Source organism: Anas platyrhynchos, chromosome Z (genome assembly GCF_047663525.1).
Source record: "Anas platyrhynchos isolate ZD024472 breed Pekin duck chromosome Z, IASCAAS_PekinDuck_T2T, whole genome shotgun sequence".
In the NCBI taxonomy this organism is placed as follows: domain Eukaryota; kingdom Metazoa; phylum Chordata; class Aves; order Anseriformes; family Anatidae; genus Anas; species Anas platyrhynchos.
Window position 1 is genome coordinate 81,861,775 of NC_092621.1, and position 17,110 is coordinate 81,878,884.

Sequence of the window (17,110 nt, forward strand, 5' to 3'; positions counted from 1 at the left end):
ACACAAATTAAAATGAGTCTCTTCGCTGTAGCCAAAATCCTCCAATATGCTTGTCATGAACTGCTGAATTTACTGTTCACATCTTTTTTACAATACAGATTAAGTGTGGATCCAGAGCTCTGCTTCAAAGGGGCCCTCCAACTGCCATATTTTCATCATAGCATGCATTCACGATGCAAATATAATATCCATCTGGGCCTTTTATAGGCTTAATTTATCCCTGCTTATTTATCATAATTAAGTGCACCATATGATAGGAATCCTTGTGGTATCTCTACTGATCTGGAGTAGGGAAAGATCACTAACCCTACTTATGAAATCCAGCAATTAAATTACATGATATCACTCATCATAAAAAAAAACAAACCCTCTACTAATGACATAAATGTGTTGGACTAACCAGTTCTGTTCTAGCACATATGTAAAATAAGGGGGGAAAAATGACAGAACATCAAAGATGAGAGCCATGCAGAAGCCCCAAGGAATGTTCCCAAGCCACTGGATTTGGAATTATCATATACCATGGCTTAGTTCTTCAGTAATAGAGATGTAACTAGGGGCACACAAGCTGTGTCAGAAACCCCAGGTCAGAGAAACTCTTCTGAAATCAAGTATACATGAGTTCCATGAAGTTCAGATAAAGTGTGGTCTGATTTGGAGCTAGCCCACCTTTACATCTCTTTGCGCAAAAACAATAAAAGTACATTTACGGACCTATTTTTTAGAAAGCTTGTTTGTTTAAGAAATAACTTCCATGACCTCTTGAAGCAACATTAATTAAAATATTGAAGACAATTGGTAACATAGTCAATGATACTTAAATAATCTGGATCCTGTGTTCACATTCTAGGAAAAGCCCTTCATTGGGTACATGTACAAAATGTCCTGGGCTAACTCAAAGCAAGCTAGTATATAATGATGTCAAAGCAAAGTGCAGTGCAGATATATTGTCAGCTCAAAAACCAGGTACGCAATTGTGTTGTCACAAGAGTATAGAGACTGCTATAGATCCTAGACCTATGGATGATGTTGCCTCCTTCTCAAACCAGTCTCTGTCTGTAAGAACCTTCTTCATAGATGAAGAAGTTACAGAATTCTCTTCATTTTGATGGGCTTAAGTCCTCAGTTCTTCCATTGTATATAGAGAAACATTTCCATTGCAGAAGGCAAAAGTAGCGTTAGAAAGGATGGGAAAGGTCTGTGTTTTAGTCTTTCTCCTTTATCACAAGATTGTCACTGCTTTTTCCTCAGAGGCTTTTTGCTGCAGAATAATCAGCATCTGTCTATGCAGACTCTCCAGCACCTGAGAATCCTGGTAGGTCCCAAGGAGGTGCTAAATTCAGGGCAGTTTACTAGATGTGTCAGCATGAAAACATCAGGGCTGAAAGAATTCTCAGCTTAACCAGGGAAGCCCACAGTGACATCAAGCAGCTATGAACCATGGGCTTTTGTTTGCTTAACTGTGTTTAGTTGTTTAAAGTTTTCCTCTGTTTTTTGTAAGGGTCCTTCTGGGATTCCCCAAAGTACTGAAGAATATTGTATACCTAATTCCCATTGAAATTTGGACCTTAGGAGTCACTGGCTTTCAATAAGACTTTCAAAAATCTTACCATGTCTTTAATGAACTTGCAAGTTTTAATGAATAGTCATACGATTTTGGAGTCTTCTTGTCTGGAAGCAAAGCTGGGCTGTAAATCATTACACCATTAATAGCTGTTCCTTCGCCTTTCATTCCTAAGTATGGTAGTAATTATCTGTTTTGCAAAGCATAATAAAATATGTGTCTTCATATTCAGAATATTCATGTAGCAACAATTCTAAAGTTATCATAGATGATGTATAGGCAGCAGTGTGTCCATAGTTAACTAGGTTTCATAGAGAGTTTAGTTTTTAACCCCAAGGCCATAAACTTTGATTTGGGAAACTGCAGTGCCCTGCGAATCACCAAAAGAAGAGGGGGAACATTTTTCCAGTGTCTGAAATATGCTAAATCTTTGCTGAATTACAGATCCTCAATGGCTAATCTGATTTCAGATTCTGACCATTGACCAGTATTTCTACCTTGTGTTTGCCCAGTTCAGTAATGCTTTTTGTCTTTGAAGTTAAAATTGTTCAGAAATTGATGTTCTTACGATATTTAAGGACAAAGAATGCTAAGAAACATATGAATGATTTCAGTTATATTGTATTTAATTGCTGTTGTTAATGATTTTGGTACACTTCATGTTGCCACAGGAGACTGACCTTATGGAGACAGTAGCTTCAACTGGTCATGTCCATGCTGCACCTAACACCAGAAGGATGTTGTACACGCTCATTGACACCCATGCTTACTCAGCTGTGATGGCAAACAGCTCTGCAGAGAGGTTGTGTGAGACCACTCTGTCTGTTCTCTCTCTGCTTCCTCGTCCTGCTCATGTCATTCACAAGCTCCCACCTTTTTCCCTGTGGCTCCTCAAATGTATAAGGAGGATTTTATTCTAGCCCGTGTTCCTGCTGTTTTATGTCACCCTAAACTTTATCTCCATCTAGTTCAAATAGTATTATACCACATTTGGAACATAGATTTGACATTTGGTTTTGCTAGTGAATTTCTTTCTTTCTTTCTTTCTTTCTTTCTTTCTTTCTTTCTTTCTTTCTTTCTTTCTTTCTTTCTTTCTTTCTTTCTTTCTTTCTTTAACAGTGTGAACAGTAAAATATTTATGAAACTCTTATGGCTTGAAAACTATATGTAGGATTAAAATAGAAGCTAATAGAGAAGAAAAGATCACTGCAGAAATGGTTTTCAACATCAGCTGTGAACCTTCTTTGGTGCCAGGAACTGGTTGAGTTAGGTTGTGTCCTTCACCAAAACTACATGCAGTGTTGCACAGTTCATAAAAGGGACCACTTAATAAATTGTGAGTGATTACACAGGAAGGTAGAGGCACAGTACATATGTGCAGCCTCAAAGATGATGCAGTCTTTTTGCAAAGGTTAGCTGAAATCTTCTCACTTCTCTAGAACAAACAAAATGTGAACTTCACTGTACACTTGCAAAAATACAAAATGCCCACAACCTCTAAGGTTAGCACAAAACTGCCATTTCTGCTGCTACATGTATAACTGTGCCATGATAAGCAAAGTCATCAGACCAAAAAAAGTCAGTGTGTCATGCTCTTGTAGCATGCTTGCCTTAAATATACTTAAATTAAGCATGGCAGGGTTCAGCAGTACCTTGCCTCTGTCCATTTACCACTTCTTTGACATTAATTCAATTTATCTTTGGGGAGGTAGCTGAGGAGTCGTTCAAGGATTGCTTTGCTTTTCAACTGCTGTGCCATGTTTGAGGATGTGTTTTTGCTTTGTAAGTCCTCTAGATTGTATTGTTTTTAAATTAATTCCAGAATGTTTTTAGCATTGCGACTTGGTCACCAAAGCATGACATGCTGTGATGGGGTACCTTGAAAACAGACTTGCAAGAAGGCTGGACATGCTTAGCTCAGTCTCAGAAGAAAACCAATACCATTTAAAATGTGGGTTTCCAATCAAGTTAAAGGACATGATGGCTTGCTACAGCAATCCATTTAAGTCTGAAAAGGATAAACTAATGCTGTCTGTGTTTGTTTTCAGCAGGTCCTGTAAAAGTCTGAGCTTGAAATAGCAATTCTGGTCCCTCACTTGTTTAGCAAAAAGCAAGAACACTACACTCATTTTTCAACATTTAGCGAAGCTTCTCTTCTTTGTCTTTGTACATGAAAGAGCTGGTCATCTAAATTTTTCATTTTCTCTGTTTGCATCCATAATTTTTTCCCCCTCTTATACTTGTCTTTCTTTCCATCACACAAGTTTCCTTCAGAAACCTGTTAGCAGGTGGGAATGAAATAAACAGATTTTTAAATAGGTTTATGATCACAAAAAGACAGTGCTCTAGTCTGACTAGAGAGACTAGTAAGATTTCCTCCTCACCTGTTGAATGGACAATATCACCAGTATTGTGGCAGACAATATCACCTTGCCTTTGATAATATTTTCATAAGAGAAGAGGTAATTACATGTACAGTCTTTTAGAGAAACCACTGCCAGAAGGATACTTACTGACCTGTGTTTCAGCTTCTCTGAAAAAAATAATAATAATTAAAAAAAAAAAAAAATGTAGTTGCAGTCCTGCTCCTGGCTTGCAGCTCTTGGTATGAGAAGGAGGTCACCTCACTCCACGCAGCTGGGACCTCAGTAGTGGGCTGGGGGAGCCCCCTTCTCACAGGGTCTGCTTGTGCTGTCCTACTGCAGACATGGCTCAAAGACACTGAAATCTGTCTCAATGCTAGACCTTAATGCAGAAGATTTTAGAAGCACAACATTGCAATTCAGTGAATCCTGAGATTTGCAGTCTAGCTGACGTATTTAAGAGGACTAAATCTAAGGACTCTTTCCTGTATTTGGTAATATTGTGGAGCTAAGAAATAAAGAGGGACAGTAAAATTATTCCTTGATGAAGATTTGTTTTATTCCCTGTGAAAATATGGAGTGCTCTGAGGTATCAGGCAGAAATCCCTCCCCATCTTCACTTCAAAGGTCTGACAGCCACTCCCCTCTCCAAAGATATTGTGGCCCTTCTGTGTTCCACAAAACCAAGTCAGGGCAGAGCAGAAGGAAATAATACCAATAAAGTAACATAATTACACATAGTATAACCTAGCTGCTTTCCAGGGTGCATTTTATGGGATCTGAACTTTCCAAGAGAAATGAAGAAACAGCATACAAAAACAGTGGAGGAGCAGTAAGTGGCATCACCCAGGACAAGTGATCAAGCTGTAAGCTTCCATCCAAAGTGAGTTTTGGTTTGTCAAGGGAGATTGCTGTGGTCTAACCATAATTTACTAATTCTTGTGAAGAATTCTGAAATTTATTAGTATTCATATCTTTTCTTTTCTTTTCTTTTTTTTTTTTTTTTCCACAGGCAGGAAGAATATGATCTTTTTTCTGTATATCTCTGTACTCCCTCCTTCTCTCTGCAGCAGAACTTATCTGAAAGCTATTTCAGAGCAGCTCCTGAGCAACGACTAGTCGGCTTGCCCTCTCCCTACTTCCCTCCCACCCTGAGAAGCAATTACAGGACTTACAAGAACAAAGAAAGCCAGTACCCCTGTTTCACCATGTGGACAGACAGCTCATCTGAACCACCAGGTCTGCACAGCAGTCTTTGTTTTCAGTGCCAACAAATTTTGATCTAAAAAGTGGGAATATAAAGGATAATTTAAAGGAAGGAGAGTGTATCCAGGAAACCAGCACTAATCAGCACCTGCTCAAACCAATAAGCATTTGAAACTTGAGTTTGTTCTACATTATTTGTAATTTCCATAAAAGCTTTACAGCTGTATAGCTATGTCAGCCTGCCCCCTCCCCTCCTTCTTCTTTTTTTTTTTTTATTTCCATAAATATTAGTTAAAGGTGGGAAATTTTCCACCTAAATGTAACAGCTGAGCCAAAAGCTGAAATCAGATTTTTATCATATGTAAATGGACAAAGCTCCATCACAACTTTGCCTCCTATTGCTTATCTTTATCTTATCTGTATTCCTAAAAAGGCACAAGAATGTGTTTTTCCACAGGACACGGCCAGGGGGTGGGAAAACTTTTATTTCAAAATTCTAATCCCCTGGATACATTCTGTGATGGATGTGATAAATTTGTTGACAGAAGACCCTCTATATCAAATCTCAGAACCTAATATAACTGCCAAGAGCTGAGAATTTCACAAGATTTGGTTCAGCTGCTTTCAAGAAGAGGCTATGTGATTTAAGACTTGTTTGTGTGTGTGTGTGTGTGTGGCATTTTGTTGTTGTTGATTGATTTTTATTTTTTTTATAGCAACCAAAAAGATATCTCCGTCTTTTACCCCCCAAGAAAGCACATGTATCAGTAATAGGTATCACATTATCCAACTTCTGACCTCAAAGGAGGATTCTAGAGTTTAGATATTGTATGGCTAAAGTCCCAGGATAAGCGGACAAAGAAGTCCACCAAATAAGGTACCAAACAGCACACACACACACACACACACACACACACACACAAAAGAAAAGGAATTGGGAAGGGAGAGCATTTTGTATAAAACTCTTTTTCTGGTGTGTCAGTAGTTTGCACAAGGACACAGGAGTGTTTGGGAACCTGCCACATGCAATATCCTGGTTTTAACGTTGAATAGCTACCAGGAGTCATTTATCTGAAGATGTTTAAGCACCTTATTCAACCCAGTGGTTAGAGCACTTCCTCAGCACAGGGAAGTTATCTGTGTCATGTTCCCCTGCCAAGTCCATCTCTCCCATGAGCCTGGAGAAAATCATGGAAACCCAGTGTGAGAGAGGGTTTATCCTATCCAGCCTGGTGCAGCCATTTCCAGAGGTAGGAAAAATTACATATAAAGGAGAGACTGAATGCGTGAATCTCTCTCCTGCGTGCTGAAGCTCTCCACAAAGTACAGGGGTATCACAGATTGTGTATTTTGCATCTCAGATAGTTGCATGCATGGGGTAAATTTACACAGGTGTGACTTGACATCAGCAGAGCCGTAATGGTATAAAGTTGGCATCTTTTCCCTGGCCCTGTTACTACTCATGCAAAGCATGAAAATAAATAAATAAATAAATAAATAAATAAATAAATAAATAAATAAATTGAAATAACTACCAGAGGTAATTTGTCTAGGTACTTATACCTATGTTCAAGTCACATTTTTTACAAAATTTCAGTCTTTTTGTTATGGTTTTTCCTGTCCTGACTCTGAATTTCCATGGCATATTTCTGTATTGTTACAGAGGAAGAAGGTGTAAAATAAATTAACAAACTACTTTAAGTCAATAAGTTTTCTGGTCATTTCTGCGTTACTTCCTGGAGAAGGCAGTTCTGTATTCATAGGACAGCTACACAAGATAAAAACTTATTTTCCAGCATGCAGAAATGTTTGGCCGATAAATTATGTGGCTGAATAAATAAATAAATAAATAAATAAATATAAAAAATTTAAAATAAAATAAAATAAAATAAAATATAAAATAAAATAAAATAAAATAAAATAAAATAAAATAAAATAAAATAAAATAAAAATAAAAATAAATTATGATCTGAGTAGGTCAAGCAAGTGCCTTATGCTGACAGAGCTGCAGTACATGAAATAGTCTAGAAATGGTCTTCTTGTGGGCTCATAAGTTTGAAAGCAGAATTGGAAAACAAGCAGATACAAACAAGAAACAAACACTGAGCCTGAAGCAAAACGTGGCTTCTTCATTTTGTTTGCAACTTCCCTCAAGTGTCACTTTGTAAGGAGTAAGGTGTCTAAAGCTCTCCATTTCAAAACTGAGAGTATTAAATTCATGCTGTCAGTTACATCACTATTTGCTGCTGCGCTACTGCAGCTGTTACACATGGTTCATGCCCTACTCATCAGATGAGAAAAATAAGTAGTACAGGAAAGAGCAGTGCAGCTATGACTAAAGTAATGCCTTGTTGTCCCATCACAAGTCTACTGAGTAGCACAAAAAAAGGGGAAAAAAATAAAAGGGCGGGGAAGGGAAGGGAAGGGAAGGGAAGGGAAGGGAAGGGAAGGGAAGGGAAGGGAAGGGAAGGGAAGGGAAGGGAAGGGAAGGGAAGGGAAGGGAAGGGAAGGGAAGGGAAGGGAAGGGAAGGGAAGGGAAGGGAAGGGAAGGGAAGGGAAGGGAAGGGAAGGGAAGGGAAGGGAAGGGAAGGGAAGGGAAGGGAAGGGAAGGGAAGGGAAGGGAAGGGAAGGGAAGGGAAGGGAAGGGAAGGGAAGGGAAGGGAAGGGAAGGGAAGGGAAGGGAAGGGAAGGGAAGGGAAGGGAAGGGAAGGGAAGGGAAGGGAAGGGAAGGGAAGGGAAGGGAAGGGAAGGGAAGGGAAGGGAAGGGAAGGGAAGGGAAGGGAAGGGAAGGGAAGGGAAGGGAGGAAGTCATAAGCAATTTGGAGTACAGCACTGCTGACATCCTTGTGATCTGTAGAAGTTGTACCATAGCAGTGAACTGCTCGCCTTAGTATTATTTCATTAATTACAGACCAATCCCTGGTGGATGTATGGGTTTGTTTTACAAAGTTTTGAGGTTATGCAAGTGAACTGTTGTAAAAGCCATGTTGAACTTCAGTGAGACTCAGATGAAATCCAAAGGACTATAGTTACAACACAGGCTGCAAGATCACAACCTATCCCATCAATTGTGAATTACCGATTGTTATTAAGCAGTTGTTTAGGAAAGAAAAATGTGTGCCTTTATAGATGAGCAATTGTATGCCAGCAGTCCAAGAAAAGCTAAAAGGCACCGACTGTTTTATTCTCATCTAAAACAAAGCCAGTGCTCAGTTAACAGTTATTGATATGCCAAAAAGAGAACACAACTTAGACAATAGAAAAATTCACTCCAAATTATAACTGAAAAGAAAGGGAAAAGATGAATGGACCTTTAATCATAGCACTGATTTTCAGAAGCAGTGAAGACCAGCAGTGGCTGCCAGATTTTTACAAACCAGCTAAGCCTATTGGGCATACAGGGAGGGCTAACATGCTTTGAAAACCTGGCCAAAATTTTCATTATGGAAACTGCCCAGTTATACACACATTTGTAAACGTGGTCCTTATTTAACAAAGCTTAGATTCCTGTTGATAATCAAGTTCCACTGTGGGCTGCCAGGAACATAAAACTCTCATTACAGTACCTTTTTGCCATAATGCTAAAATATCAGAACTGGCCAACTTAGAGCCCACCAGCAAAACAACTTCACACTAGCAATTATTTCAGCTTTTTTTATTTTTTATTTTTTCTCTGTGCAGTGTTTCAGGTTAGACCAAGGAAGAGCTGGATCACTTTTCCTAATGGAGTGCTCCCTTCTGTCTCTTTTAGTGGATCTCAGTGGCTCTTTCCTGTTTGAAGATCCGCATGCATCTTCACTTTTTCAGCCCCTGCTCGTTTCTTCATGGGGTGGTATGCATCCACATTTTCTCCACAAAATATCCATACGAGATTATATAGAGGACCTCTATCTTCTGGTCTTCAGAATCCTCTAGAAACAGTACAAAAAGTTAGAAGTTAGTTGTAATGAGTATTTTAAAACATATTACATCAATGGCTACACTACGTGCTACAGCTTGATTAGGTTGTGTTCACTCTGGTTTTGTCACTGCTTGAATATTACCCTACCTCTACTCAAATAGGCAGAAGTGTTAAGAGATCCTACCACACTTAAAAGGCTGCACATAGGCACTTTACATCAACACGCATTCACAAATAAACTGCAAGTCCCTTGGCAGTTCCTTCAAAGTCATTCAGTGTGGGCTGAGCCCTGAAATGTCACCGTTTTATACTCAAGGTACTTTAAAGCCAATGGATATTTCTTTCCTATAAAGGATAATGACACAGTTTTACTGGAATTCATTAAAATACTGAAAAAAATATTTAATGAAAACTTCGATTTTAAATAATCAGATTTCCTTCTAAGAATTTATGAGAAATTCCAAGCAACATTAGACCACCACATTTTGTATTTTGCCCATTGGCTGGATCTTAGAAACAGCTTACAGGGCATAAAGATCATACATTTGCTAGGGTGTAAGAGAAGTTAGAGGATAAGAATGCATACATGACCAGAAGAATAAAACAAAACCCTAAAATTTTAACAGAAAAATAAATAAAAAATAAATAAAAAAGGGGGGGGGGGGGGTGGCAGTATAAGAACTGAGAGATTTTTATTAAGTAGATTTGTCACATGCATTTCTACATGTGCCCTGTTAAAGGACTTTAAGTTATCTGGTCATTACTTCAATCATTAACACCACCCCCAAAAAAAAGTGAAAAAAAAAAAAAAAGTTACTGAAACTGGATATCTCATAGTCAAAGTACAGTGAAAAGTGAAAAGTGAAAGCTAAACAGAAACAAACAAACACAATCTTCTACTCCTTTAACTTAATCTATGTTTTAGACAAAGCAAGATATTCAATACTTTTTCTATTAAAATTCCCACAACTAACACCAGCATCTGGAGTAATTCTTCTGAATTCAGCTCAAAGGCCAGTGTCAGCAGTGGAAGATATATTTGTAATCTAACCCCAAATGTTATCTAGTCATTATTAGGATGTGACTAAACCCATGTAGTGGCATGCTGCCGGCAAGCTCATCTTCTGCTTGTGTCATAGTGTCACTGCAGCAACTTCTTGCAAGAAAGGGAAAAAGAAAAAGAAAGAGAAAAAGAAAAAGAAAAAGAAAAAGAAAAAAAAAAGAAAAAGAAAAAGAAAAAGAAAAAGAAAAAGAAAAAGAAAAAGAAAAAGAAAAAGAAAAAGAAAAAGAAAAAGAAAAAGAAAAAAGGAAAAGAAAAGAAAAAGAAACAAAGAAAAAAACAGACTGTGTTTTCAATCAAGACTTACATTTTAACATTTTAAATATAACTGACAACACTTTGGAGATACACTTCTTATGAAGCATACTCTGGGAATGTTTGTGCTGAGACAGGGACAGATCTTTAGAAAAGATTTTCATGACTGACACCAAAAGGTGTTTTGGAATGAGATTTCCTTTCTTTTGCCATTTCTTCTTACCAAACCTCACGATACTAATACACTTTCTGCAGAACTTTGTTCATGCCAGGTAATGTGTGAAGGATTGTTTCTAGATATGAAAAGCAATGTGACTTAGAATTTCAGCATACTTAGGGTGGACTCCCTTTTTACATTACATCCTTCTCTCTAAGTCCCTCAGGAAAACAAAAGATTATTTTAGCAGTCTTCTGTTGTAATTTAAAATTAGGAAAAATGTTAGCTATCTAACTGAAATTCTGATCATTTCATTTTTTTTCTTTTCAGTGAGAAGTCTGTTTTCCCAACTAACAATAAAGCACACTCAAAATACAAACCTAGAGTACACAAAACCAATAGTAATAAAACAACAAAGTTCTTCTTCCGAGGTGAACATTTTAAGTAACCAGTTTTCAGTATACTCAATCAGTTTCCTTATTGCTTTGCTAGTATCTTTGCAGAATTCTTGGTTAATCATTTTATTTCATTACTTGTTCCACATATATTTCCATGAAGAGTTCTTAACATGATGAAAATCCTATTTCTTGATCTACAATCAAATCTTTATATGGCCAGCTTCTAGGTCTTCATAACTGAAAATATTACATCTCTTTCCAAGTTGACTTTAATACAAGGAAGGTTACTAAACTAACCCAATTAAAGCGCGCAGATCTGCAAGTTGAGATGATTGTTGCTGCCGTCTACGAGAGCTGGAATCAGGAATGATGGATTGCAGGCCACAGGGCTGATAATCCATCTAAGAAGAAGCAGGTTGCTATCCTGGATTAGCTTGAATTGGCCTACCTAAAGGTTTTGTGATGCAAATTGGCAGTCCTGGGCATAGTACAAACACACAGAATATATTATATTCTTCTGACGAGTAGTGACTGGAAGGCTCTTGACTGTGATGTTCCAGCCTCATTAATAAGCTGTGTTGTACATCTGTGTCTGATACGAAGCTGCCATGCCTTGTCACCAATTACAGGCTCTGCAAAGACCCATCTCATTATAGTACTTATATTGCTTGTTCCTGAAGGTGATACTTGGTGTGGCACGTCCTCCTCTTGCCAATAGGAAAATCACCCTTGAAGTGAAGAGATGTCAGTCATGAGGCACAAAGGAAAAACGAAAAAGATTTTATGAAATGCTGCCTGGAATATTAATCGTGCTGCTGCAAACGGTGAAAAACCAGGCCTGTAAAATGAAACAAGGAAAGAGAGGCTTCTCAGCAGTCTAACCAAAAAGGTGAGGCTCCTCAACAGATCCAGGACTGGGCAAAGATTGTGGTGATCAGTCAGAATAGGACCGTGTCTCTTTGTTTTGGCTGGGCTTGATAATGAGAGAAAAAGACTAAAATGTTTTCCCCCACCTCTTCTGCATAAAATAGAACTTGGGAAAAAAAAAAAAAAAAAAAAAAAAAGTAGACTCTCTCCTGCAGACATTGCAATAGTGTATCCTCATTTGTGTCACTAATTGCAAAGCTTATGTCAGTCAGAAGGAGCCAGGTATACATTCAAAATGCTGCAGTGACATGTGACGATTCACAGAATATATGATCTGCTTTCTCATTACATTAATACCCCCCTTGTACTAATTTGATCTCCCAACTGACATGAGCAAACCAAAAATTTGACATGTTCAGTCACTGAATCTATTCTTCTGCAGCACGTTAAGGTTTATGCAGTTTACGCATTTTTACTTTTGTTACTGGATTTCTCAGTTTACAAACAGGTTTAATTTGACAGTCATGAGCTGTGTGGTATGACTTCCACCAACTACACAGTTGCTCTCAGCTGGCATAAAGTCTACATATACAAATGGCCTATAGGGACAGCTCAAAATTTCCTAAGGTCACAGAAAGTATTCTTATGAAATATATATATATATATATATATATATATATATATATATATATATTCTTTACATAAAATCTGGTAAAAACACAAAAAAACACCAGGATAGTTGACATGATAGAGAGAGACATTTAAGCAGCTTTCTTTTAAAGTTAGTATGGTAAAATATTTAAGCTTTTAAGAAAAGAGAAATCCATATTTATTTTTGGCTACAATCTGTCCTGATGGCAGTTGAGTTTAGAGCTCAAATGAGGGGAAGAATTTTTCTCTGCATGCCATCCTTCTACCACTCTGAAAGCTGGAGTATCTGCTCTCAAGCAAAGAATACCCCTTTCTGCAGTTTTTCAAATGTGATTTAAATAACAAGAGACAAGAAAAAGAAGGAGCTATCAATGTCAACTCAAACAAACAATGAACATATCCTAAAGTTCTTGATTATGTTTCTCAAATTAGTACCTGTACACATATTTACAGGAAATGCAACAAAGTGCCTCTCTGAAGAAACACATAAAAATAATACTATTAAGTCATAGAAAACTAAAGCACCTTGTAGCAACATAAATCTGTCTGTCTAGCTGGCAGTTTCAAAACCATAGTGTTGCAAAGCAGAAAATACAAGTTCATTCCCTGGGGAAAAAAAAAAAAAAAAAAAAAAAAAAAAAAAAAAAAAAAAAAAAGTGGACTACATTATCTCAAAATCTTTTATCAGAGATGCCTTTCATCATGATGTCTAAGCATTTTTGGATCTAAAAGATGTTTTCCCCTGGAATCCAAAATTATGTATCACAATATTTGCAAGCAAGCCAAAACTTCTCTTTTCAATTTGCAGGGCAAGAAAAAAAAAAAAAAAAAAAAAAAAAAAAAAACATTATTCACTGTGTAGTGGTAACAATATGAAAAAAGCAAACATCCTTGTCTGTAGTTAAAGAAGTGGAATCTGCAGCACATAAAGTTTCCTCAAATTTACCAGGTATATACATAACGTACTTTATTTTTGCAAACATTACTTGAAATCCAGATAGTCAGCAGTGCTTTACAATTGTTATTCTGGAAAATAAGTCTTCAGATAACTAACATATCATCTGAGGATATGCATTAAACATACACTGGTACAGCATTTTAATGCAGTTCCAAAGTACAGCAAGAATACCAAACTCTTTTTTTTTCCAAACCAGATGCTCCTCTGCTTCTCATTGATGAGCAGCAAGGAATTAGAGAGTGGGACTTCATGAAAATGTGAAGAAGATCTTGGACTCTCAAACTGAGGCTGAGTGCACTGGTAAACATATACTGCCCTGGAAAATATATATCTAAGAGGTACCAAATGACAATTTTACCTCACAGTCCCATTGGACCTAGGGTATGAGACCACCCAAAAGGCAATTTAAACTCGATACACTAAACACATACATATAATGTACTATTTTCTTCCACACCTTTTTCTATTTTTAACACACACTTAGCAGGCTAGTGGCATGAAAATGTGGTAGTTGGCCACATTGGTATGCCCAAGATCCCAAACAAAAATTGTAGAACCATAGAAGCATAGATAGTATGATTTGGGTTGGAAGGGACCTCAAAGCTCACCCAGTGCCACCCCATGCCACCAGCCTAGGCTGCTCCCAGCCCCATCCAGCCTGGCCTTGGGCACTGCCAGGGATGGGGCAGCCACAGCTCCTCTGGGCAGCCTGGGCCTGGGCCTCACCGCCCTCTGAGGGAAGAATTTCCTCCTAACATCTAATCTAAATCTCCTCTCTTTCAGTTTAAAGCCGTTCCCCCTTGCCCTATTCCTACACCCTACACAGACTGCCTCCCCAGCTTCCCTTTAGGCGCTGGAAAGCCACTGTGAGGTCTCCCCAGGGATTCTTCTTCTCCAGGCCAAACGACCCCAACTCCCTCAGCCTGTCTTCACAGGAGTGGTGCTCCAACACCTTGATCATCGTCGTGGCCTCCTCTGGGCCCCCTCTAGCAGACTCCTGACCTTGTGCTGAGGGCCCCAGAGCTGAGCACAGGCTCCAGGTGGGGTCTCACAGAGCAGAGCAGAGCGGGACAATCCCCTCCCTCGCCCTGCTGCCCACGCTGCTGTTGCTGCAGCCCAGGGTACGGGTGGCTTTCCGAGCTATGAGCACACATTGCTGGTTCATGTCAAGCTTCTCCTCAACCACCACCCCCAGGTCCTTCTCCTCAGGGATCTCTCAATCCATCATGCCCCCCAGCCTGTATTTGGGCTGGGGATTGCCCCAGCCCAGGTGCAGGACATTACACTTAGCCTTGTTGAACTCCATAAGGTGTGCACAGGTCAAGGGGGAAGGAAAATATTAAACAACAGGAAACTGATGAGATGATGATCAGATGATCATCAATGTATCAGAACCATTTATCTTTTCCATTTGTTGTTGTTTTTTTTTTGTTTTGTTTTGTTTTGTTTTGTTTTGTTTTCCCTCATAGAAAATCAGACACAGGTTTATTTTTTGGAATCACTAGTGAGAATCATCCAACAGTGGACGACTAATCTAAAAATCACAGTTAAATGAGATGCAAATTTGGTTGGACACTAGTATTTTATGGATATCTCTATGATTCCAAAATCTCTTGAATCTAAAATATGCAAAATCCAGCACAAAGCATTTTCTTTTTTTCTTGAAAGGTGTAAGTAGCACAGAAGCGGCACAGCCGAAGTATCTTGTTTTAAATCCTAAGGCAAGAGCTCTGGACACGTGATTGACGTGGATGAACAATGCTTGATTAAGATAAAAAGGTTAAGATGGATGATCTGTGAACCAATGTGTTGCTTCTCAATAGCAAAGCCCTGGTTTTAGTTGCTCCCAGATGAAAAACCAACACAGGACCAGCCTGTTCCCAGGGGACATCAAAATGGTAGTGAAGAGATAACAACAGGAGGACCTTATTTGCTGCTCCTGTGACTACTGATGATATGGAAGGAAGTGTGTTGGCTACAACCAGCCTCAAGTAGCGGCACTGGTAGCAGGCTCAGCATTTTATTTTATCTGGAGGGTTATAAATGTTTTATAATTACACGAAGGTTACCTGACATAAGCAGCTTCCTGCTTAATTTGTGCTTACCACCTTTGATAAGTTCATTTGGCCTTTGCTACAAATGGGAGCAAAATGTCATCTACATAATTCTCATGAGTGCTCTTGGTTTCAGAAATGGGCTCTTCAACACCCTGGTTTAACAGGCCACCAAAATTCCTGAGACCTTTCATAAATACTTACCTTAAAAAGGAATTTGGAGCCAATAAAGATTATTTTCTTTTAAGCTTTTTGTGTATTTCATTATGGCTTCAATTGTTTCAGTCTATATTGAACATTTTATTTAAACGAATGTTTAAAAAAGAAATGAAAAATCAGAATGTTCTGTTGTGGGACTGCCAAATCAGAACAATTCATTATCACAATTCTGCCTTTCAGTGTTCTTTCCTACCAAATGTCATTGAAAATGACACTTTTAAAAATCATACAACTATAGTGAAAACAACATCTTTTACCAAGAAAATCATAAAGAAAACAATTATGAGTTGCACTCAGTTGTACTTTGACCCATGGGCATAATTAGGTATTGCTCAGGGAAACTCAGTGACCACAGGTTGGCTGATAGTTCTCTTAAGGACTTCAAAGTATTATTTATAGACTCAGGCCTACATCAAATCGTTTAAAAGGTTGGATTTTCAGTGAAACAAAGAACCAAAGGATTCATCAAATCTACCACTATCTTTTTCTGCTACACACAGTACAGCTAAAAATTTGGTCTAGATCAAACATGAGCAAACATTTGTTGTTACCATGACTAACATCAAAAGATGTTAATCAAAGAGATACAAAATCAGTTTCTCAGCTATTCTGTTGTTCATTTGATAGTTCACTTGTTATGCTACTGAAATATCTGGTATGGTTAATTCTCAGCAAATAGCAGTTGGTCTTGCCAAAGACAATACTTCGATTAATTTAGGAGAGAGCATAATATTTCCATGCTGTCTTCAGACAAAATCCACATGTCATTGGATCAGGATAGACATTGTATATATTTTTTTAATACATCTTAGTATGAGGTTTGAATATTATGAAACCAAAGCCTTTCTCAACCAATGTTCACGGACCTACACTCCAGCTCAACTTCATGTCTTAGTTTAGGAGAACATAAAAAAAAAAAAAAAAAAAAAAAAAAAAAGACCTATCTCTTTGCAGATATTTTTGCTAATATAAATACTTTCAGAGTTGCAGTCCCTCTGATCCCATCACCTATGGAACACAGCCTGTACTAATTAATGTGCCTCTTTCCCCTAGGCACAGAGGGATGTGAGTGCCCTCACTGTTGGAACACATTACTTCTTATCTGCCACCAGTATACCTGCAGAGAAAAAACAGAATCACTCTAGTATTTGTGATATTCTCTGTCTTTTACCACAACTTAGATTTTTTCTGCATCAGGGAAGCTTCACATTTCATGTGAACAAGCAGTGGACAAAGCCAGGTCAACAGCATAAAGAATTTAACAGTGGAGGCAGAAACCCATAACCCAAAACAAATATCTATCACATGGGTAAAATTTTACTGTAATTTTACTGTAAATTTAAACTGCAAAATTCCAGTACAAATACCAGAGATATCCCCTGTTCAACAAACATTTTAGCATATGTTTCACTGCATAAGACCAGTTTCATTCAGTTCAGTGGGAATCTGTTCATTCT